Below are 26,672 nucleotides of genomic sequence, written 5' to 3'. Positions count from 1 at the left end.
TCCACTCATACTGCTCTTCTAGACAGGGTGGAATCAAAAGCTTTTCGTCTCATCAACTCCTCTCCTCTAACTGAGTGTCTTCAGCCTCTCTCTCACCGCCGCAATGTTGCATATCTAGCTGTCTTCTACCGCTATTTTCATACTAACTGCTCTTCTGATGTTGCTAACTGCATGCCTCCCCTCCTTCCACGGCCTCGCTGCAAAGACTTTCTTTTTTCTCTCACCCCTATTCTGTCCACCTCTCTAACGCAAGAGTTAACCAGTATTCTCAATCATTCATCCCTTTCTCTGGTAAACTCTGGAACTCCCTGCCAGCTTCTATATTTCCACCTTCCTATGACTTGAATTCCTCCAAGAGGGAGGTTTGAAGACACTTATTTATCAATTTTTGACCACTACTTTGACCTTTTGATGGGACTGCCATTTCAGTGGGGATTTTTTTTTATTAGATTTTTGTTGCCCTTGGCCAGTGTCACTCCTACATAAAAAAAAAAAAAACTACTACTACTAATAGTCGTTCTACTTCTTTTACTGCTACTGATACTAATATTAGTTCTACTACTACTACTACTACTACTACTACTTCTACTAATAATACTACTACTACGACTACTACTACTACTACTACTACTACTACTACTTCTACTAATAATACTACTACTTCGACTATTACTACTACTACTACTACTCTACTACTACTACTACTATTATTACGATTACTGTTATTACTACTACTTGTACAAGTATTACTACGAATATTATTATTACGACTACTTTTTGTATTATTATGAATACTACTACTATTACTACTACTACTACTATAATTATTATTACGACTACTGTTACTACTGCTTCTATTACTACTAGTACTATTACTACTACTATTACTACTACTACTACTACTACTACTACTACTACTACTACTACTGCTACTACTACTACTACTACTTACTTGCAACCCTCAGTGTCTGCTTTACCATCTTTCCTTTATTCATATTTTTTATTATTTTTTGTTATCAGTGTGTGTGTGTGTGTGTATGTGTGTGTGTGTGTGTGTGTGTGTGTGTGTGTGTAGGATTACAGCAATACTATTCATGGGCACCGTAATTTATTCACGGAAATAACAAACAAAAAATTGTATAGTGCTCTCTCTCTCTCTCTCTCTCTCTCTCTCTCTCTCTCTCTCTCTCTCTCTCTCTCTCTCTCTCTCTCTGCCGCTTGTCATTCAGTCAGCTGTTTTCAATCTCGCTAGGCCTCGCTCCCCTCCTGCCTGGCTTGTGTGATGCCATGTAGTATTTTACTGGAGTACTTTTAATCACCGCAGTAATGTTGTCGTGCAATGCTTGTCGCTAAATTACCTGCTTTTTAATGCCACTTGTCCTATTATAACACACACACACACACACACAGACACACACATGGGAAAGGAAAGAACGTGTGACCTTAGGTGCTCTAGAGCAGCCTCGGCCAGCATGTTGGCCTTCCTGCCTTCCCCGCCCCCTATTGATAGTGACCTCGGTTTTTTCAGTTTTCAACTCTTAGTTTTTAGTTTTAGGCTCGCCCTGGTGAGATTGTTGTACTTGTGAACACATTTAGCGAGTGCGTGTCGACACATAAAGGATAATGTGTGCTGCCGTGCAAACGTACGAACGCAACTACCTCCTGCGTCGTATGCGAGGGTCCGGTCACCCGCCGCCCAACGTGATAGTTAGTTACTTTTACTGACCAAAGAAATTATTCATACAGTAAAGTGAAAGGTACAAAATTTGCCAGTGGTCCAAATAAAGAATCATACATTTACAAACATAAATAACAACACTTTCACCTAAGTATTGTTTAAGAATTAGGCGATGCAAAGTAACCAGCATTAGCAAGCACTTACTAGCAGTAATGCTATAACTAACATAGATACATAACTCAGCATAACGTCTAACACAATTTGACCAATATTAATGCAATAAGTAGTTCTAATTAAGTATTGTTTTCTTTTTAGGTCCTATAACTAATCAACACTTCACACACGTACCTACATAAGACATCAGTCGAATTCTTACAAACGCCAAATGTGTAAAATCAGGGACATTATGTCATCTGAATAAATATTATGGACACCAAGACTAGAATTCAATATTGTTTTATATGTGTGATACTTTGTTGCGTCTTGTGGCTTATTGGTAATTAAATTAATTATTCTGTCAAGAGGATTTATATGATTATCATACTGTATGGCGCTCTGGATAAACTTATAACCAGGGGTGTTAGCTTCTCTGCATCAACTAAATACAACATGAAATGGTTCACTTCTGTCGAGTAGATACAGTCAGCTTCCTCTCCAAGAAACGTTTCCGTCGGGCACAGACAGTATGGTAAACTGGCTTAATTCTCGATTCAACATGACATAAGTTTGAGCTTGTGTTATTTGTCACGTCCAGGAGACATTTCATAAGTTTATTGTACTGACTGGTGAGTGACACACAGCCGTCTGTCAGCCACGTCTTGCAGCTGTATCTCAGTTCAGCCAACACAGCCGCGTCAAAAACAAGTCGCTTATAACACTGAGGCATATCAGGGTTCGAGGCACAAAATGTAGAAAAATTTGTTAACGACTGACTGACACTTTGCCTCGTGTAGTGACACCACGTCCTTCATACAACCGCTGTCGGTAAACCAGGCCCTTAAAAACTTGTATCTGTCACAGTACTTAATAACGTGTTCCTCGATCTTTAATGGAACTTTATCACAACGAGTGATATTTCAAACAAAAAAAATAATTTAGTCCTCATTAGGAACAATTCCATAATCATTGCAATAATCGATGACAACTCTGTGTGTGACACGGTACCCGCTCCCCAAGCCGCTGCCTCCCATGGGACGGAGCACCCACCTCTCCATACTGTGGACACCCACACCCACCACCTCGACCCCCCGGCCAGCTATCACCAGGACCCACCGCCTCATGTCTGACTCAGCCTTGAGGGAGTTTGGGCAGTGGGTGACACAACACCCGTGGACCGAGGTGCTGGATGTGGAGGACGTCCACTCAAAATGGCACAATTACGTCGCCACCACCACAGAAGCCTTCCACCGCTACTTCCCAGCCAAGAGCGTCACAGTGCACACATCTGATGCCCCCTGGATGACGCCCCGCATTAAAAGACTCATGCATCAGCGGACGTGGTCGTTCCACTCCTGCCCAGACCTATACAGGAAGCTAAGAAACAGAGGGATCAGGGAGATTAAGGCTGCCAAGTCAAGCTATTACCCGGACAAGATACACCACTTCAAGCAGGCCAACAACAGACAGTGGTTCGCTAGCAGCAAAGCTTTGTGTGGCCTACAAAAGCACACTTCATCTCTTCCTTGCACCTCACACCTTCCTGCTAATCTCGCGGCTCAGGAGATGAACGACCACTTTGCCGCTATCTGTCACACCTGCCCTCCCCTCCACACCACTCCACTTCCTGCCCATCTTCCCGCCCCCTCCCCTCCCCCCACTGTCCAGGCGATAGATGTTTTTAAGAGGATACTTAAAGATACCAAGATACCAAGATACCAAGGATACTTAAAGATACCAAGATCCACCACACCCACTGACCTTCCCATATGGGAAGAGCCAGCAACACAGCTATGCCCCATAATAAACGCCTCTCTTTCCCAACACTCTTGCCCTGCGGACTGGAAGACGTCTTACGTCTCTCCCATCCGCAAAGCTTCCAGTGCACAGTCCCTCGGTGACCTCAGGCCAGTCTCTATCACCCCCATCCCTAGCTTTATTTGTGAAGATTTTGTGTATGACTGGGCCTACACCAAAACTTGTTATACCGTGGATATCAGACAGTTTGGAAATATTAAAGCCACCCCCACTTCCCATTACCTGACCAGCTTCCTTGACTTCATCCACAGCCACCTGGACAAGCGAAACACCTCTCTAGCTGTTGCCTTTGTGGACTTCAAAAAGCCTTTGATCTTGTTGATCACTTTGTTGTCTTCAGCAAGGCAATAAGTCTTGGTCTCCCTCCCAACCTGGTAGCGTGGCTAGCCAACACCCTCTCAGGGAGGCGTCAAGCCGTTCGCTATCAGGGCTCTGTCTCTAATATCCAACAGCTGACATGTGGGGTCCCCCAGGGGACCAAGATGAGCCCACTATGCTTCCTCCTCCTCATTAACGACGCCCTCACTGACACCCCCATGGCTGGAAGTGTGTGTACGACTGCACCGTGGGCGTCCCAGTCTCCGACAGGAACACGGACTACTCACCACTGCAAGTCATTTTGGAGCGACTGCAGACATGGACGGAGGAGAGCAGGATGACCATCTACAACAGCGAAACTGTGGTGATGCATTTCTGTACCTCCTCTGTACCACTGCCCTCTCTCCAGCTCACAGTCGGCCCTCACTCCCTCCAGGTGGTCCGATGTGCCTCTGGATGTGCTTCTCGGAGTCACGGCGGACGACCAGCTGATCTGGAAGCAGCATGTCGCCAGCACCGTAAGATCCGCTACCTACAAGCTGTACATGATGCGCAGACTCAGGTCGCTGGGGACACTGACAGACGAGTTAAGGGGAGTGTGCCTCACCTTCATCCTCCCCAAACTCATGTACGCCTCCCCAGCGTGGTCCTCCTCCCTCACACACACTCAACAGCTCCAGCTGAAGAAAGTGCAGAAGAGGGCGTTCAGGGTCATCTTTGTCCCTGCCTACACCACCTGTGATGAAGCCCTGACCACCCTGAGTCTGTTCAGACGTCCAGACTATCCACCAGGCACCGAGAGGCTCTGGAGAAGTTTGGAAGGGGACTTCTGCATCATCCACGCCTCAGACACATGCTTCTGCCTGACGCACCTCACCTGGTCCGTGCCTCTAGACACCACAACAAGATAACGCCCCTAAAGGCGCCGCGCACGGACCGGGACAGACTCAGCGCGATTCCCACCTGGTGCGAGCCATCAATCAACAGTATTTCGCTTTTAGATTAGGCTTAGCTCCAGGATTAATGTTAAGTATTTTCCCACCCCCTCTGTACATTTTCAGTTTGTAAACTGCCTTATTAATAAACCATTTATTATCATAATTATTATTATCATTATTATTATTATTATTAATATTTTTATTATTATTATTGTGTTTAGTGTTTGTGGTATATAGTCTTGCCTCGTTAGTGCCTCATTTTCTACTTTCTGAGTGTGTGCAATAGAAAACACAGTGAAAACAATTACCAGGAAAGAAAAGAGTAAGTGTACTCACCTCAAGAGTGCAGGTGTGTAGACTCTGGGAGACGGGAGGAAGCAAGGCGTGAGGCGGGAGGTGCCTGTGGGGAGAGACACACTGTGCTTCATGCTTTTACATTTATACTCCACAAGCACAAGTCTGTACCTGTGTACATCTATCTATCTGTATCTGTCTGTATAAACAGAGAGAGAGAGAGAGAGAGAGAGAGAGAGAGAGAGAGAGAGAGAGAGAGAGAGAGACAGAGAGAGAGTCACCCAAAAATATACTCACTGTTTGACTAGCTATAATTCACTGATTTTTTTTTTCAGAAACAGTTGGGCAAAATAATAATGTCAGAAGTAAGAGTAAGCTGTGAAGGAAGAACATCTGTCATAAAGTGTTACTGGAGGCACGAAAATGTCAAAGAAGTGCAAAGACAATTCAGAAGACACTTTGACAGGGATCCACCAAGGTGACACAGCTAAGTTTGTACCAGATGGAACTGTTCACGACCTTTAATAGCATGCCTATGTAGTAGTAGTAGTAGTACAAGTAGTAGTAGTAGTAGTAGTAGTAGTAGTAGTAGTAGTAGTAGTAGTAGTAGTAGTAGTAATTGTAGTGGTAGAGGTAGTATTTACGATTTCTCACTACTACAACTACTACTACTACTACTACTACTATTACTACTACTACTACTACTACTACTACCTCTACTACTACTACTACTACTACTACTACTACTACTACTACTACTACTACTAGTATGTGAATATTAATAATAATGCCTTAAGAATTGTTGCAAAAAACAGCTGCAGTAGTAGTAGTACTTATATTAGTAATTGTAGTAGTAGTAATAGTAGTAGTAGTAGTTCTTGCTGTTATATTGTTACTATGATTATTATCAGTAATATGACACACACACACACACACACACACACACACACACACACACACACACACACACACACACACACACACACACACAGTAGAAGTAGTAGTAGTAGTAGTAGAAGTAGTAGTAGTAGTAGCAGTAATAGCAGTAGTAAGTGTAGAAGCAATAGTAATTTTAATCATTTAATCTAATTTAATTATTTGATTATTTTTACTTACTTATTTATTTATTTATTTTATTTATATTATTTTTTTTTTTTTGGTGGAAATGAGTGTGTTCGTTGGTTGAACAAGTCCCTGTATATTAGGTAGACCTTTGTGTGTCGCTCAAGTACCGAACGGCCTGGAAACACTGAGCCAAAGGGACGCCGCTCAGTCTGCAGCCAGTGTGGCGGCGTATCTTGTGTGGTGCGCGTGTGTATCGCATTGTGTTCCTCCTCAAAGACTTAGTGGTGGTCAAGATAACCAGGATTGGCCAAGCCCTCCCTGAAGTGTGCTACCAGTAGTGTACCAGGTGTGTTGAGTAGCCGCCAGGTGTACAGCCACACGTGTGTTGTGTACATGTGCATGAAAGAAATCCTGCTGGTGTTTTGTTAGTCCCATCATGCCGCTGGCTCGGGAAACTAAGCTTGACACCTTCTCAGACAGACGCCATCTTGTTGTGTCTGTCCGAGACGCCTCGTTACCCCCCACCTCTCTCCCCACCACCCGCCAGCCACTCCTTCCCGTGCCACTTCCTCCAGCAGCAGCTTCTGGCCGCCCAATAGCCAGCAGCCCCTTCACGGCCACTACCTGCCAGCACGCCTTCCTGTCCTTATCTCCTCCCACTTCCTCCCCACCTACCCTCAACCCACTTCTTCCTAAGCCCATTTCGCCACCCACTCCTGCCAGGCCCCTACCAGCAACCCACTCCTTCCAGCTCCAAGCCTGCCAGCCGCCCCTTCCCGCCCCCCACCCACCATCCACTCCTTCCGGCCCCCACCCGCCTCACGCTCCTTTCCCCTTTCCGCCGCCCACACACGAGGTGCTCTCCTCGCTCCCTCCCCCCCACTCATGACGTCACGGACGGCGGTGACAGTGACTGGCTGGTGTGAACCGCACCTCACACTCGCTCTACATAAATACTGCTGCTACTACTGCTAATGCTGCTACTTCTACTGCTACTACTACTACTGCTACTGCTGCTACTTCTACTGCTACTACTACTACTGCTACTAGTACTACTACTATTACTACTACTACAATTACTAGTGCTACTACAATTCTGTTACTACTATTATTACTACTGCTACTACTACTATTACTACTACTGCTGCTGCTAATACTGTTACTACTACTGCTGCTGCTACTACTACTACTACTACTACTACTACTACTACTACTACTACTACTACTATTCCTACTACTACATACTACTTCTACTACTATTACAATTACTACTGCTACTATGCTTACTTCTGTTACTATTACTACTAATACTAATACTCGTACTACTTCTACTACTGCTACTAATACTAATATTAGCTCTACTACTACTACTATTACTACTACTATTACTACTACTACTCTACTAGTATTAAGACGACTATTAATATTATGACTACTTTTAGTACTATCATGAATACTACAACTATTACTACTATTACTATAATTACTTTTACAATTAGTTACTACTGTTTCTATTACTACTACTACTACTACTACTACTACTACTACTACTACTACTACTTCCTTGCAACCCTCTCTGTCTTCTACTATGCTTACTTCTGTTAACTGTTACTACCTGCCGAAACGATAATTACTCCCAGTGAGGTGTGCAGCACTGTTCAGGGGGTGCTGTGAACTTATCATTAAACCCAGCTGTGACCTCACTGAACGTTTCCCTTTGTGTCTCACAACACAAGGGGGCAGTCACAGCCTGCCCTCTAAAGACAACTCTCTTCCTCCACACAAAACTACAAGCACCTAATAACACACACACCCTTCACTCTAAAATTTTAAAATCATCATGGCGACTCCTACACCAGCCTCGGAGTCCCCATCTGGGGAGGAGACCATAAATGTCCCCAGGTCGGACTGCCTTTCTGTCAACGACCCTAAGTGTCTTGACACCCCCCTCAACTTTTTCCTCATTAACTTGTGCAACATTCGCGGTCTAAGATCTAATTTTCAATCTGTAGAACACCTTCTAAACCTCATCTTCTTTTCCTCACTGAAACTCAGGTGTCTGAGGCAACCGACATTAGCCCCTTTTCTGTTCCCTCCTACTTTCTCTATCCTCATTTTCGATCCAAAGCTGGATGGTGCGTTTATGTGCGCAATGACTTAACCTGCTCTCGTGCCCACGCTCTTGAATCTTCCGAGTTTTCCACCATCTGGCTACGACTAGAGAGTCACTCTCATACTAAATTTATCTGTGCTGTATACCTCTCTCCTAACTCCTCTGACTATAAGAAATTCTTTGACTACTTAACTTCCAAATTGGAGCACATTCTGACCCTCTTCCTTTTTGCAGAGATCTCCATTCTTGGAGACTTCAATGTTCACCACCAGCTTTGGCTTTCCTCTCCCTTCACTCACCATCCTGGTGAACTAGCCCACATCTTTGCTATTCTCCATGACCTAGAGCAATTGGTGCAACACCCTACTCGTATTCCTGACCGTCTTGGAGATACGCCCAACATTCTTGACCTTTTCCTGACCTCTAATCCTTCTGCTTATGCTGTCACCCTTTCTTCTCCGTTGGGCTCCTTCGATCACAATCTCGTATCTTTATCTTGTCCTATCGCTCCAATCCCTCCTCAGGATCCCCCTAAGCGAAGGTGCCTCTGGCGTTTTGCCTCTGCCAGTTGGGGGGACCTGAGGAGGTATTTTGCTGATTTTCCTTGGAATGACTACTGCTTCCGTGTCAGAGACCCGTCTTTGTGTGCTGAGCGCATAACAGAGGTGATAGTGTCTGGCATGGAGGCGTACATTCCTCACTCTTTTTCTCGTCCTAAACCTTCTAAACCTTGGTTTAACACAGCTTGTTCTCGTGCTATACATGATAGAGAGGTGGCCCACAAAAGGTACTTAAGCCTTCCATCACCAGAATCTCATGCACTTTATATTTCTGCCCGGAACCATGCCAAGTCTGTTCTCCAACTAGCCAAAAACTCCTTCATTAACAGAAAATGTCAAAACCTTTCAAGATCTAACTAACCTCATGATTTCTGTTATCTAGCCAAAAATATCTCCAATAACTTTGCTTCTTCTTCTTTCCCTCCTCTATTGCAACCAGATGGCACCACTGCTATCACATAATTTTCTAAAGCTGAACTCTTTGCTCAAACCTTTGCTAAAAACTCTACCTTGGACGATTCTGGGCTTGTTCCTCCCTCTCCTCCACCCTCTGACTACTTCATGCCACCTATTAAAATTCTTCGCAATGATGTTTTCCATGCCCTCGCTGGCCTAAACCTCGGAAGGCTTATGGACCTGATGGGGTCCCTCCTATTGTTTTACGAAACTGTGCCTCCGTGCTTGCACCTTGCCTAGTCAAACTCTTTCAGCTCTGTCTGTCAACATTTACCTTTCCTTCTTGCTGGAAGTTTACCTACATTCAACCTGTTCCTAAAAAGGGTGACCGTTCTAGTCCCTCAAACTACCGTCCTGTTGGTTTAATTTCCTGCCGATCTAAAGTTTTTGAATCTATCCTCAACGGGAAGATTCTTAAACATCTATCATTTCACAACCTTGTATCTGATCGCCAGTACGGGTTCCGTCAATGCCGCTCTACTAGTGATCTTCTGGCTTTCTTTACTGAGTCTTGGTCATCCTCCTTTAGAGATTTTGGTGAAACTTTTGCTGTTGCCTTGGACATATCAAAAGCTTTTAATATAGTCTGGCACAAAGCTTTCATTTACAAACTACCCTCGCACGGCTTCTATCCTTCTCTCTGTAACTTCATTTCAAGTTTTCTTTTTGACCGTTCTATTACTGCTGTGGTAGACGGTCACTGTTCTTCTCCTAAATCTATTAACAGTAGTGTTCCTCAGGGTTCTGTCCTGTCACCTCCCTTCTTATTATTCATTAATGATCTTCTAAACCAAACTTCTTGTCCTATCCACTCGTACGCTGATGATACCACCCTGCACTTTTCCACGTCTTTTCATAGACGTCCAACCCTTCAGGAGGTAAACATATCACGCAGGGAAGCCACAGAATGCTTGCCTTCTGATCTTTCTAAAATTTCTGATTCGGGCAGGGCAAACTTGGTATTGTTCAATGCCTCAAAAACTCAATTCCTCCATCTCTCAACTCGACACAACCTTCCAGACAACTATCCCCTCTTCTTCAATGACACACATCTGTCCCCTTCTTATACACTGAACATCCTCGGTCTGTCCTTTACTTATAATCTGAACTGGAAACTTCACATCTCATCTCTAGCTAAAACAGCTTCTATGAAGTTAGGTGTTCTGAGACGTCTCCGCATGTTTTTCTCACCTCCCCAGCTGCTAACTCTGTACAAGGGCCTTATCCGTCTATGTATGGAGTATGCTTCACATGTCTGGGAAGGTTCCACTCATGCTGCTTTTCTAGACAAAGTGGAATCAAAAGCTTTTCGTCTCATCAACTCCTCTCCTCTAACTGACTGTCTTCAGCCTCTCTCTCACCGCCGCAATGTTGCATATCTAGCTGTCTTCTACCGCTATTTTCATGCTAACTGCTCTTCTGATGTTGCTAACTGCATGCCTCCCCTCCTTCCGCGGCCTCGCTGCAAAAGACTTTCTTCTTTCTTTCACCCCTATTCTGTCCACCTCTCTCCCGCAAGAGTTAACCAGTATTCTCAATCATACATCCCTTTCTCTGGTAAACTCTGGAACTCCCTGCCAGCTTCTATATTTCCACCTTCCTAAGACTTGAATTCCTTCAAGAGAGAGGTTTCAAGACACTTATTCAGCAATTTTTGACCACTGCTTTGACCTTTTGATGGGACTGGCATTTCAGTTGGCATTTTTTTTTATTATATTTTTGTTGCCCTTGGCCATTGTCACTCCTACATAAAAGAAAAAAAAAACTACTACTACTAATAGTCGTTCTACTTCTACTACTGCTACTACTACTACTACTACTACTACTACTACTACTACTACTACTACTACTACTACTACTACTACTACTATTACTTTTACTACTAATACTACTACTACGATTGCTACTACTACTACTACTCTACTACTACTACTACTGTTATTATTACGATTACTGTTACTACTACTACTTCTACTAGTATTACAACGAATATTATTATTACGACTACTTTTAGTATTATTATGAATACTACTACTATTACTACTACTACTACTATAATTATTATTACGACTACTGTTACTACTGCTTCTGTTACTACTACTACTATTACTACTACTACTACTACTACTACTACTACTACTACTACTACTACTACTACTACTACTACTATTACTTTTATTACTAATACTACTACTACGACTACTACTACTACTACTACTACTCTACTACTACTACTACTATTATTATTACGATTACTGTTACTACTACTACTTCTACTAGTATTATTACGGATATTATTATTACGACTACTTTTAATATTATTATGAATACTACTACTATTACTACTACTACTACTACTATAATTATTATTACGACTACTGTTACTTCTGCTTTTGTTACTACTAGTACTATTACTACTACTAATACTACTACTACTACTACTACTACTACTACTACTACTACTACTACTGCTACTACTACTACTACTACTTCCTTGGAACACTCAGTGTCCGCTTTACCATCTTTCCTTGATTCATATTTTTTTATTATTTTTATTGTTATCAGTGTGTGTGTGTGTGTGTGTGTGTGTGTGTGTGTGTGTGTGTGTGTGTGTGTGTGTGTGTGTGTGTGTGTGTGTGTGCAGGATTACAGAGAAAAATACTATTCATGGACACCGTAATTTATTCACGGAAATAAACAAAAAATTGTACAGTGCACTATTTTCTCTCTCTCTCTCTCTCTCTCTCTCTCTCTCTCTCTCTCTCTCTCTCTCTCTCTCTCTCTCTCTCTCTCTCTCTCTCTCTCTCTCTCTCTTTATGCCTCTTGTCAGTCACTCAGGTGTTTTCAAGGTCGCTGGGCCTCGCTCCCCTTCTGCCTGGCTTGTATGATGCCATGTAGTATTTTACAGGAGTACTTTTAATCACCGCAGTAATGTTGTCGTGCAATGCTTGTCAGTAAATTATGTGTATTTTAATGCCACTTCTCTTGTTATAACACACACACACACACACACACACACACATGGAAAAGGAAAGAACGTGTGACCTTAGGCGCTCTAGAGCAGCCTCGGCCAGCATGTTGGCCTTCCTGCCTTCCCCGCCCCCTATTGATAGTGACCTCGGTTTTTTCAGTTTTCAACTCTTAGTTTTTAGTTTTAGGCTCGCCCTGGTGAGATTGTTGTACTTGTGAACACATTTAGCGAGTGCGTGTCGACACATAAAGGATAATGTGTGCTGCCGTGCAAACGTACGAACGCAACTACCTCCTGCGTCGTATGCGAGGGTCCGGTCACCCGCCGCCCAACGTGATAGTTAGTTACTTTTACTGACCAAAGAAATTATTCATACAGTAAAGTGAAAGGTACAAAATTTGCCAGTGGTCCAAATAAAGAATCATACATTTACAAACATAAATAACAACACTTTCACCTAAGTATTGTTTAAGAATTAGGCGATGCAAAGTAACCAGCATTAGCAAGCACTTACTAGCAGTAATGCTATAACTAACATAGATACATAACTCAGCATAACGTCTAACACAATTTGACCAATATTAATGCAATAAGTAGTTCTAATTAAGTATTGTTTTCTTTTTAGGTCCTATAACTAATCAACACTTCACACACGTACCTACATAAGACATCAGTCGAATTCTTACAAACGCCAAATGTGTAAAATCAGGGACATTATGTCATCTGAATAAATATTATGGACACCAAGACTAGAATTCAATATTGTTTTATATGTGTGATACTTTGTTGCGTCTTGTGGCTTATTGGTAATTAAATTAATTATTCTGTCAAGAGGATTTATATGATTATCATACTGTATGGCGCTCTGGATAAACTTATAACCAGGGGTGTTAGCTTCTCTGCATCAACTAAATACAAGATGAAATGGTTCACTTCTGTCGAGTAGATAGAGTCAGCTTCCTCTCCAAGAAACGTTTCCGTCGGGCACAGACAGTATGGTAAACTGGCTTAATTCTCGATTCAACATGACATAAGTTTGAGCTTGTGTTATTTGTCACGTCCAGGAGACATTTCATAAGTTTATTGTACTGACTGGTGAGTGACACACAGCCGTCTGTCAGCCACGTCTTGCAGCTGTATCTCAGTTCAGCCAACACAGCCGCGTCAAAAACAAGTCGCTTATAACACTGAGGCATATCAGGGTTCGAGGCACGAATTATAGAAAATTTGTTGACGACTGACTGACACTTTGCCTCGTGTAGTGACACCACGTCCTTCATACAACCGCTGTCGGTAAACCAGGCCCTTAAAAACTTGTATCTGTCACAGTACTTAATAACGTGTCCCTCGATTTTTAATGGAACTTTATCACATTGAGTGTTATTTCAAACAAAAAAAATAATTTTGTCCTCGTTAAGAACAATTCCATAATCATTGCAATAATCGATGACAACTCTGTGTGTGACACAGTACTCGCTCCCCAAGCCGCTGCCTCCCATGGGACGGAGCACCCACCTCTCCATACTGTGGACACCCACACCCACCACCTCGACCCCCCGGCCAGCTATCACCAGGACCCACCGCCTCATGTCTGACTCAGCCTTGAGGGAGTTTGGGCAGTGGGTGACACAACACCCGTGGACCGAGGTGCTGGATGTGGAGGACGTCCACTCAAAATGGCACAATTACGTCGCCACCACCACAGAAGCCTTCCACCGCTACTTCCCAGCCAAGAGCGTCACAGTGCACACATCTGATGTCCCCTGGATGACGCCCCGCATTAAAAGACTCATGCATAAGCGGACGTGGTCGTTCCACTCCTGCCCGGACCTATACAGGAAGCTAAGAAACAGAGGGATCAGGGAGATTAAGGCTGCCAAGTCAAGCTATTACCCGGACAAGATACACCACTTCAAGCAGGCCAACAGCAGACAGTGGTTCGCTAGCAGCAAAGCTTTGTGTGGCCTACAAAAGCACACTTCATCTCTTCCTTGCACCTCACACCTTCCTGCTAATCTCGCGGCTCAGGAGATGAACGACCACTTTGCCGCTATCTGTCACACCTGCCCTCCCCTCCACACCACTCCACTTCCTGCCCATCTTCCCGCTCCCTCCCCTCCCTCCACTGTCCAGGCGATAGATGTTTTTAAGAGGATACTTAAAGATACCAAGATACCAAGATACCAAGGATACTTAAAGATACCAAGATCCACCACACCCACTGACCTTCCCATATGGGAAGAGCCAGCAACACCGCTATGCCCCATAATAAACGCCTCTCTTTCCCAACACTCTTGCCCCGCGGACTGGAAGACATCTTACTTCTCTCCCATCCGCAAAGCTTCCAGTCCACAGTCCCTCGGTGACCTCAGGCCAGTCTCTATCACCCCCATCCCTAGCTTTATTTGTGAAGATTTTGTGTATGACTGGGCCTACACCAAAACTTGTTATACCGTGGATATCAGACAGTTTGGAAATATTAAAGCCACCCCCACCTCCCATTACCTGACCAGCTTCCTTGACTTCATCCACAGCCACCTGGACAAGCGAAACACCTCTCTAGCTGTTGCCTTTGTGGACTTCAAAAAGCCTTTGATCTTGTGGATCACTTTGTTGTCTTCAGCAAGGCAATAAGTCTTGGTCTCCCTCCCAACCTGGTAGCGTGGCTAGCCAACACCCTCTCAGGGAGGCGTCAGGCCGTTCGCTATCAGGGCTCTGTCTCTAATATCCAACAGCTGACATGTGGGGTCCCCCAGGGAACCAAGGTGAGCCCACTATGCTTCCTCCTCCTCATTAACGACGCCCTCACTGACACCTCCATGGCTGGAAGTGTTTGTACGACTGCACCGTGGGCGTCCCAGTCTCCAACAGGAACCCGGACTACTCGCCACTGCAAGTCATTTTGGAGCGACTGCAGACATGGACGGAGGAGAGCAGGATGACCATCAACCACAGCGAAACTGTGGTGATGCATTTCTGTACCTCCTCTGTACCAGTGCCCCCTCCCCAGCTCACAGTGGGCCCTCACCCACTCCAGGTGGTCCGATGTGCCTCTGGATGTGCTTCTCGGAGTCACGGTGGACGACCAGCTGACCTGGAAGCAGCATGTCGCCAGCACCGTAAGATCCGCTACCTACAAGCTGTACATGATGCGCAGACTCAGGTCGCTGGGGACACTGACAGACGAGTTAAGGGGAGTGTGCCTCACCTTCATCCTCCCCAAACTCATGTACGCCTCCCCAGCGTGGTCCTCCTCCCTCACACACACTCAACAGCTCCAGCTGGAGAGAGTGCAGAAGAGGGCGTGCAGGGTCATCTTTGTCCCTGCCTACACCACCTGTGATGAAGCCCTGACCACCCTGAGTCTGTTCAGACGTCCAGACTATCCACCAGGCACCGAGAGGCTCTGGAGAAGTTTGGAAGGGGACTTTTGCATCATCCACGCCTCAGACACATGCTTCTGCCTGACGCACCTCGCCTGGTCCGTGCCACCAGACACCACAACAAGATAACGCCCCTAAAGGCGCCGCGCACGGACCGGTACAGACTCAGCGCGATTCCCACCATGGTGCGAGCCATCAATCAACAGTATTTCGCTTCTATATTAGGTTTAGCTTCATGTTTAATGTTAAGTATTTTCCCACCCCCTCTGTACATTTTCAGTCTGTAAACTGCCTTATTAATAAACCATTTATTATTATTATCATTATTATTATTATTATTATTATTATTATTATTATTATTATTATTATTATTATTTTTATTATTATTATTATTATTATTTTTATTATTATTATTGTGTTTAGTGTTTGTGGTATATAGTCTTGCCTCGTTAGTGCCTCATTTTCTACTTTCTGAGTGTGTGCAATAGAAAACACAGTGAAAACAATTACCAGGAAAGAAAAGAGTAAGTGTACTCACCTCAAGAGTGCAGGTGTGTAGACTCTGGGAGACGGGAGGAAGCAAGGCGTGAGGCGGGAGGTGCCTGTGGGGAGAGACACACTGTGCTTCATGCTCTTACATTTATACTCCACAAGCACAAGTCTGTACCTGTGTACATCTATCTATCTGTATCTATCTGTATAAACAGAGAGACAGACAGACAGAGAGAGAGGGAGAGAGGGAGAGAGAGAGAGAGAGAGAGAGAGAGAGAGAGAGAGAGAGAGAGAGAGAGAGAGAGAGAGAGAGAGAGAGAGAGAGAGTCATCCAAAAATATACTCACTGTTTGACTAGCTATAATTCACTGATTTTTTTTTTTTTTCAGAAACAGTTGGGCAAAACTATAATGTCAGAAGTAAGAGTAAGCTGTGAAGGAAGAACATCTGTCATAAAGTGTTACTGGAGGCACGAAAATGTCAAAGAAGTGCAAAGACAATTCAGAAGACACTTTGACAGGGATCCACCAAGGTGACACAGCTAAGTTTGTACCAGATGGAACTGTTCATGACCTTTAATAGCATGCCTATGTAGTAGTAGTAGTAGTAGTAGTAGTAGTAGTAGTAGTTGTAGTGGTAGAGGTAGTGTTCACGATTTCTCACTACTGCTACTACTACTACTACTACTACTACTACTACTACTACTACTACTACTACTACTACTACTACTACTATTACTACTACCTCTACTACTACTACTACTACTACTATGTGAATATTAATAATAATGCCTAAGAATTGTTGCAAAAACAGCTGCAGTAGTAGTAGTATTTATATTAGAAATTGTATTAGTAGTAATATTAGTAGTAGTAGTTCTTGCTGTTATATTGTTGCTATGATTGCTATGAGTAATATGATACACACACACAAACACACACACACACACACACACACACACACACACACACACACACACAGTAGTAGTAGTAGTAGTAGTAGTAGTAGTAGTAGTCATAGCAGTAGTAAGTGTAGAAGCAATAGTAATTTTAATAATTTAATCTAATTTAATTATTTGATTATTTTTACTTACTTATTTATTTATTTATTTTATTTATTTTATTTATTTTTTTTTGTGGATATGAGTGTGTTCGTTGGTTGAACAAGTCCCTGTATATTAGGTAGACCTTTGTGTGTCGCTCAAGTACCGAACGGCCTGGAAACACTGAGCCAAAGGGACGCCGCTCAGTCTGCAGCCAGTGTGGCGGCGTATCTTGTGTGGTGCGCGTGTGTATCGCATTGTGTTCCTCCTCAAAGACTTAGTGGTGGTCAAGATAACCAGGATTGGCCAAGCCCTCCCTGAAGTGTGCTACCAGTAGTGTACCAGGTGTGTTGAGTAGCCGCCAGGTGTACAGCCACACGTGTGTTGTGTACATGTGCATGTTGTGTATAGAAAGACCTCCTGCTGGTGTTTTGTTAGTCCCATCATGCCGCTGGCCCGGGAAACTACACTTGCCACCTTCTCAGACAGACGCCATCTTGTTGTGTCAGTACGTGATGCCTCTTCTCTCCACCCCCACCTCTCTCCCCACCACCTGACATCCACTCCTTCCCGTCCCACTTAAGCCAGTAGCGGCTTCTGGCCGCCCACAAACACACACACACACACACACACACACACACACACACACACACACACACACACACACACACACACACACACACACACACACACACACACACACACACACACACACACACACACACACACATACATACACACACACACTGAGATAGATAGATAAATAGATAGATATAGATATTTTATGTACCACAGCAAACAGGTAATACCAATGGATTGTACATAATAGTATTACATAATCTACAAGATAATGTTAAATTATCATCACTTCCTAACTGTAGTCAATCGTCTATTAGTTACTAGAAGTCTATTATTACAAAATAAACGAGCTAAACACAAACACTGGAGAAATATCTATTCTTAGGACCCTTGTTTATAAAATATATATAAACAATCATATTCATGACATCTACGCACTACCATAATTATCGAATCCTCACTAATCCCACAGTCGTGTGAAACCTATTAGAATCAAGTATGATTTATTACTTCTTTAATATATGGTCAAAATGTTATGAACAATCTTACACATGATCTCTGGCGTAAACTGATCCCCAAACAATTGTTCTAAAGTGGAGAACTGGTATTGATCCCTAAGTTGCTGTGTTAACTGACAATCTTGCATTACATATCTATCTGTTTGTAACCCTCCACACACACACACAGCCTCTCATTCACTTCCAGTCGACCTCTGTTTCTTTGATTCCACCTGCCAGTCTCACACGCTAAACTATGCCCACTTACTCGAAGCTGTGTGAATGATACTCTATGAATATCATTTCCTGCGTGCTTAACTGTATATATACGGTGTACCAATAAATCTGGGTTAATATCCTTATATGTTGTGCGTCTTGAGGAGTTACTGTTTACCATGTCATCTTTTAATTTCTTCATTACCAAGCTCAGGTCCGGTACATTCGTGTTGGTCATCTCTCTGACGGTCCGACTGGTTGGAGTGTTAGACTTCACTTTTATCCTAATTGTGAAGACTAATGGATCATCATATCCTGACCTCTCATGCCACATACTATATAAAATTTTGTGTTGTCTGTGCCTGATTAAGTCCTTGAAAGGTGGATACCCTGGCTCCACGTAGCAAATGTCATTACACGTTAGTTTTCTCACTCCTAATAATCTTTTTAGACACCAATTGTACAACTTCACCATCGTTTTCAGATCAGCCCCTATCCAAGATTCACATCCATAAATTAGTGATAACATGAGAGCTGCATCAAAATACACGCTTCTTTATCACAAACGCAATATCATTATTTTTTGTGACAAAAGGCACAAACTTTAACACATGTGACATCCTATTATTAGCATGGACTTTGACGGCAGAGGTGGTTGAACCATCGCTGGTAAACGGTGACCCTAAACACGCATATGTGTCACAATGTTCCACCACCAAGTCGCCCACCACCAAAGGTTCACGATCCCTCTCACTGCCGCTTATCACAAAAAACTTTGTCTTGGATTGGTTAACTTTCATGCCATATTCTGTACAGTAATCTTGTAACAAAGACACCTTTCTCATCATATTTGCCCTCGTCGTCGATAATAGCACCGTGTCGTCCATTAGTACAAGTATATGTAGCCATTGTAAAAATCCATCATGTCCACACCCTTCTTTAATTAGTCTTATAAGGTCATTAACCAAGATGATAAAAAGTAAACATGAGGTGGATGATCCTTGCCTCACACCTAGAGTTATTAAGACCACCGCTGTTCCGACCAAGCTTTCTGTCACAGTATACATAGCAATAAGTGCACATAACATAGCTGAGCCACATCCCAATCTTCGTAACACATAATAAAATAATTTATGTCTAGGTATTCTGTCATAGGCCTGGGAAAAGTCAATGAATGTTACAAAGAGAGTTAATTTCCTCCTCCTAGCCATGTCACATAACAACCTGAGAGCCACTGTGTTCTCCACACACCCTCTCTTCTCCTGAGCACCAGCTTGCTCCCTGAAAGGTCTAAACCACTGTCTCAGTCTCGCACACAACACCATGTCGTACACCTTGGCAATACTGTTTATTATACTTATTCCCCTTAAAAATTGGAACTAACTTTGCATTTGTCCAGGCTAATGGGTAACTACCAGAGTACAATATATTATTAAACAAAACACACATATACATAATCCATTGTACTGGCAATAATTTAACAATACCGGGTGATACGCCATCAGGACCTGAAGCTTTGTCTGGTTTCAATTGCTTCACTTGTTGTTGTATTTCTAATGGGTCAATAGGGTCATCTAACAGGGGTATAGACACATCGGTGGAAAAGTCACATTCAGTAAGTTTCACATTGTCGAGAGGGTTAAACTTACTTTCAAAATAATCTTTCAAATCATCAACAGATGGGCACACATTTGAATTATTTTCACCACCAACTTCTCCCTTCCAATTTATAGCCCTCCAGAGTTGCAGATCATCTTTGTTCTCAACCAGTGTTTCCCACCTCTCTAAAGTAGTGTTTTCATCCTGTACGCAGGCTTCACGCTTACCACTACTACGAGCACATTGATATACTATATCTGTCACATTACTGATATCATCATTCATATTGTTCATTATCATTGGGACATCTAATAGCTGAACGTTATGCAGAAATACCGTTTCGTCAACATTTGTAAATCTAATAGGCTTTTTTACTTTTCTCACGCTAGAAACCCCATTATGAAATGAGTAATCTCCCACACACACGCACACACACACACACACACCTCACACGGGAAGGACGTGTGACCTTAAGCTCTCTAGAGCAGCCTCGGCCAGCATGTTGGCCTTCCTGCCTTCCCTGCCCCCTATTGATAGTGACCTTGGTTTTTTCAGTTTTCAACTCTTAGTTTTAGGCTCGCCCTGGTGAGATTGTTGCACTTTTGAACACATTTAGCGAGTGCGTGTCGACACATAAAGGATAATGTGTGCTGCCGTGCAAACGTACGAACGCAACTACCTCCTGCGTCGTATGCGAGGGTCCGGTCACCCGCCGCCCAACGTGATAGTTAGTTACTTTTACTGACCAAAGAAATTATTCATACAGTAAAGTGAAAGGTACAAAATTTGCCAGTGGTCCAAATAAAGAATCATACATTTACAAACATAAATAACAACACTTTCACCTAAGTATTGTTTAAGAATTAGGCGATGCAAAGTAACCAGCATTAGCAAGCACTTACTAGCAGTAATGCTATAACTAACATAGATACATAACTCAGCATAACGTCTAACACAATTTGACCAATATTAATGAAATAGGTAGTTCTAATTAAGTATTGTTTTCTTTTTAGGTCCTATAACTATTCAACAGTTCACACACGTACCTACACAAAACATTTACGTCTTCTGTTTCTTTAAATAACTCGTCTAAATTTTGTTTGCTTATCATATATTTTTGGCTGACCTGTCTCGTCAGTACGCACTCCAGCAGTACATGTTGGTCAGTCTGTGTTGCCTGCCCGTCACATGCACACACGCGCAAGTCCCGCGAGATGCGACTCCAACGGCCGGTCTCGATCTTTAAGTCATGAGACATCAGTCGAATTCTAGTAAACGCCAAACGTGTAAAATCAGGGACATTGTGTCATCTGAATAAATATTATGGACACCAAGACTAGAATTCAATATTGTTTTATATGTGTGATACTTTGTTGCGTCTTGTGGCTTATTGGTAATTAAATTAATTATTCTGTCAAGAGGATTTACATGATTATCATACTGTATGGCGCTCTGGATAAACTTATAACCAGGGGTGTTAGCTTCTCTGCATCAACTAAATACAACATGAAATGGTTCACTTCTGTCGAGTAGATAGAGTCAGCTTCCTCTCCAAGAAACGTTTCCGTCGGGCACAGACAGTATGGTAAACTGGCTTAATTCTCAATTCAACACGACATAAGTTTGAGCTTGTGTTATTTGTCACGTCCAGGAGACATTTCATAAGTTTATTGTACTGACTGGTGAGTGACACACAGCCGTCTGTCAGCCACGTCTTGCAGCTGTATCTCAGTTCAGCCAACACAGCCGCGTCAAAAACAAGTCACTTATAACACTGAGGCATATCAGGGTTCGAGGCACGAATTATAGAAAATTTGTTGACGACTGACTGACACTTTGCCTCGTGTAGTGACACCACGTCCTTCATACAACCGCTGTCGGTAAACCAGGCCCTTAAAAACTTGTATCTGTCACAGTACTTAATAACGTGTTCCTCGATCTTTAATGGAACTTTATCACAACGAGTGATATTTCAAACAAAAAAAATAATTTAGTCCTCATTAGGAACAATTCCATAATCATTGCAATAATCGATGACAACTCTGAGTTTCCTGATGCACATATCCCGAGATGTTGTGTGCAGTGCGCCCAAGTAGCTGTTAGTTGCTATTTGTTCCTTCAGCATACGAATCATCTGGTTAATGTAAATCACAAACATTAGACAGCTGGAAGGTGAGCCTTGCCTTACTCCCACTGACGACTCCACCGTGGCACTCTTAAGCACGTTACGTGTGCAGCGATACATAACATAAATTGCTTTTAACATCCTTCTTCCACATCCTATTGATCTTAAGCATTCTATCAGCCTGGACCTCGGTACTTTATCGTATGCTTTACGATAGTCTATGAATAATACATATAACTTCAATTTCTTGTATTTTACATAATCACACAATAATCTCAGTGTAAATATCTGCTCTAGGCATCCTCTTCCCTCCATTGCTCCTGCTTGACAATTGTCCACATCCATCCACATTTTCAATCTATTGATAATAAGTGTGTCATAGAGTTTAGCTAGGGTGTCCATTATACTAACACCTCTGTAGTTATCACAAAGCATGCGATCACCACACTTAAATAATACACTTAACTTACTATAGCACCAGGCTAGTGGGAAACACAAACTATCAAAAATTACATTGAACATTGTAAGAAAAAACATCAACCAGTTCATAGGTAAGTTCATTAATAGGGCAGGACCTTTTCCAACAAAACTTTTCTTTTTATTCATCCCTCTCACAGCTGTTTCCACCTCTCTAAACGTGAAAGGATCATCCACAATGGGAATACTTGGTGCCTGCTCAAAGTTTACCTCTCCAACTTCCTCCATCACTGGATTCAACAATTCCTCAAAAAAAATCTTAAATTGACTCTCAGTAGGCTGGGTACTGCCTTCATTACTATTAATTTCATCTTTCCAGTTAATTGCTTTCCAAATTTTCCCACAGTCATTTTCCTCCATGAGTCTTTTCCTTCTTAGGTCTACACTTCCCTCACGCGCGACATTCGTCTTTTTACACTCCTTTGCTATTCCATTAACTTCCCTGCACCTTTCCTTAACCACGTCTTGCACACTTTCCTCATTCACCACGCCCAGGGTTGGCGGCTCACACAGCGCCATCCTCGTCACGAACGCTTCTATATCCACTTTGTCATGGTGCAGGCCTGTCGCGATATTAGTGGTGCAGCTAGGGACTGTGTGTGAACGTCCGACCCAAGTTACTGGCGCGCTCAAGTAGCCGTGATGGCATTACTCATTTAAAAACGTCAGTGTTAATTGTTAGAGTGAGTGGCGCATGATCTGAGCACGACATAACTTGGCGTGTACATAAGTCTTTCAGGACATTCAAACTGCTATACTTAACTAAACACAGGTCGATAAACACAGGTTGATCTCCGATGTCCAGCGATCATTACGCCTAAAAGATAAATTCCCTCCTCGCTGCTTTCCGTCATATTTCAAATGGTTAGCAACTACCATTTCTTTCTCTTCACACATGTTGGGTATTGTCCGGCCCATGCAATTACTTATAAGATCTTTCACACCATTATATTCACATCTCTTTCCGTTTATATTTCTACTTGGTAGGCAACCCACACGTGCGTTCAAGTCAGCGACCACTATGGCACCGTCACAGTCGGTCACCTGCCCCTCCCACAGCAGCGCCGGGTCGTGGTAGGGCGAGTCGACCGGTGGGATATACATGGCGCCAAGCCTCATCCCAGGGCAGCAGGACAGCTCGACCCATGTTTGTCCTTCTGCTGCAATGTTGGCACATGTGATATATGGCACCAACGCACACTTCACCAACATCATAATTCCTCCTCTCCGACTATTTTGTTTACTTTTATTCATATATAAATCAAAACCAAGCAAGCTACTAATTAACGTTACTTAATTTCAGTGATCCATATCATGTCAAATTCTAAAGCAACATTTATCACTTCAGGGCTTTGGAGCTTATTTTTCACACCACAGATATTACAAGCACATATTTTCAATTGTCCATTCCAATTCTTTCCATGCCAAAATTTGTGAAATACCTATCAGTCACAACACAACACGCAGCAATACTCGCCGCCGCCAGTCATACGTAATTTCCACTCCCTGGTTGTCTGGTTTCTGCTTCTCCTCATCTTCTCGGGTCCTCAGTCTTGTCACTTCTCTCCTCGCCGCCGGATGAACGTCCTTCTTCACGTAAATCCGTTCAAAGTCTCTTCCTGTATCCTTCAAGTTCTTCGCCACTCGCAAGATGTCGCTCCGTTGATCTTGACTCTCCAGTGTCACGTGAATAGGGCGACTCCTCCGTGCTGGGACGGAGCACCCACCTCTCCATACTGTGGACACCCACACCCACCACCTCGACCCCCCGGCCAGCTGTCACCAAGACCAACCGCCCCATGCCTGACTCAGCCATGAGGGAGTTTGGGCAGTGGGTGACACAACACCCGTGGACCGAGGTGCTGGATGTGGAGGACATCCACTCAAAATGGCACAATTACGTCGCGACCACCACAGAAGCCTTCCACACTACTTCCCAGCCGAGAGCGTCACAGTGAACACATCTGATGTCCCCTGCATGACGCCCCCCATTAAAAGACTCATGCATCAGCGGACGTGGTCGTTCCACTCCTGCCCGGACCTATACAGGAAGCTAAGAAACAGAGGGATCAGGGAGATTAAGGCTGCCAAGTCAAGCTATTACCCGGACAAGAAACACCACTTCAAGCAGGCCAACAACAGACAGTGGTTCGCTAGCAGCAAAGCTTTGTGTGGCCTACAAAAGCACACTTCATCTCTTCCTTGCACCTCACACCTTCCTGCTAATCTCGCGGCTCAGGAGATGAACGACCACTTTGCCGCTATCTGTCACACCTGCCCTCCCCTCCACACCACTCCACTTCCTGCCCATCTTCCCGCTCCCTCCCCTCCCTCCACTGTCCAGGCGATAGATGTTTTTAAGAGGATACTTAAAGATACCAAGATACCAAGATACCAAGGATAGTTAAAGATACCAAGATCCACCACACCCACTGACCTTCCCATATGGGAAGAGCCAGCAACACCGCTATGCCCCATAATAAACGCTTCTCTTTCCCAACACTCTTGCCCCGCGGACTGGAAGACGTCTTACGTCTCTCCCATCCGCAAAGCTTCCAGTGCACAGTCCCTCGGTGACCTCAGGCCAGTCTCTATCACCCCCATCCCTAGCTTTATTTGTGAAGATTTTGTGTATGACTGGGCCTACACCAAAACTTGTTATACCGTGGATATCAGACAGTTTGGAAATATTAAAGCCACCTCCACCTCCCATTACCTGACCAGCTTCCTTGACTTCATCCACAGCCACCTGGACAAGCGAAACACCTCTCTAGCTATTGCCTTTGTGGACTTCAAAAAGCCTTTGATCTTGTTGATCACTTTGTTGTCTTCAGCAAGGCAATAAGTCTGGGTCTCCCTTCCAACCTGGTAGCGTGGCTAGCCAACACCCTCTCAGGGAGGCGTCAGGCCGTTCGCTATCAAGGCTCTGTCTCTAATATCCAACAGCTGACATGTGGGTTCCCCCAGGGGACCAAGATGAGCCCACTATGCTTCCTCCTCCTCATTAACGACGCCCTCACTGACACCCCCATGGCTGGAAGTATGTGCACGACTGCACCGTGGGCGTCCCAGTCTCCAACAGGAACACGGACTACTCGCCACTCCAAGTCATTTTGGAGCGACTGCAGACATGGACGGAGGAGAGCAGGATGACCATCAACCACAGCGAAACTGTGGTGATGCATTTCTGTACCTCCTCTGTACCAGTGCCCTCTCCCCAGCTCACAGTGGGCCCTCACCCCCTCCAGGTGGTCCGATGTGCCTCTGGATGTGCTTTTCGGAGTCACGGTGGACGACCAGCTGATCTGGAAGCAGCATGTCGCCAGCACCGTAAGATCCGCTACCTACAAGCTGTACATGATGCGCAGACTCAGGTCGCTGGGGACACTGACAGACGAGTTAAGGGGAGTGTGCCTCACCTTCATCCTCCCCAAACTCATGTACGCCTCCCCAGCGTGGTCCTCCTCCCTCACACACACTCAACAGCTCCAGCTGGAGAGAGTGCAGAAGAGGGCGTGCAGGGTCATCTTTGTCCCTGCCTACACCACCTGTGATGAAGCCCTGACCACCCTGAGTCTGTTCAGACGTCCAGACTATCCACCAGGCACCGAGAGGCTCTGGAGAAGTTTGGAATGGGACTTCTGCATCATCCACGCCTCAGACACATCCTGACGCACCTCACCTGGTCCGTGCCTCTAGACACCACAACAAGATAACGCCCCTAAAGGCGCCGCGCACGGACCGGGACAGACTCAGCGCGATTCCCACCATGGTGCGAGCCATCAATCAACAGTATTTCGCTTTTAGATTAGGCTTAGCTTCAGGATTAATGTTAAGTATTTTCCCACCCCCTCTGTACATTTTCAGTTTGTAAACTGCCTTATTAATAAACCATTTA

General features: G+C 44.0%; 2 protein-coding genes across 2 annotated transcripts in view; one reads left to right on the top strand and one right to left on the bottom strand.

Moving 5' to 3' along the window:
• Positions 1-5,332, bottom strand: part of LOC135095165 (uncharacterized) — a 30,388-nt gene extending 25,056 nt beyond the window's left edge. Inside the window, exon 1 of the mRNA XM_063995954.1 lies at positions 5,245-5,332. The gene's annotated coding sequence lies outside the window, so the exon portion shown is untranslated. The remainder of the gene's footprint in view (positions 1-5,244) is intronic.
• LOC135095166 (uncharacterized) overlaps positions 1-26,672 on the top strand; it is a 96,740-nt gene that overhangs the window by 15,067 nt on the left and 55,001 nt on the right. Inside the window, exons 3-4 of the mRNA XM_063995955.1 lie at positions 5,538-5,680; positions 16,632-16,774. The gene's annotated coding sequence lies outside the window, so the exon portion shown is untranslated. The remainder of the gene's footprint in view (positions 1-5,537; positions 5,681-16,631; positions 16,775-26,672) is intronic.

This window comes from Scylla paramamosain, chromosome 48, assembly GCF_035594125.1.
Source record: "Scylla paramamosain isolate STU-SP2022 chromosome 48, ASM3559412v1, whole genome shotgun sequence".
In the NCBI taxonomy this organism is placed as follows: domain Eukaryota; kingdom Metazoa; phylum Arthropoda; class Malacostraca; order Decapoda; family Portunidae; genus Scylla; species Scylla paramamosain.
The sequence above is the reverse complement of the archived record's forward strand: the minus strand, read 5'-3'. Positions and strand labels throughout refer to the sequence as shown.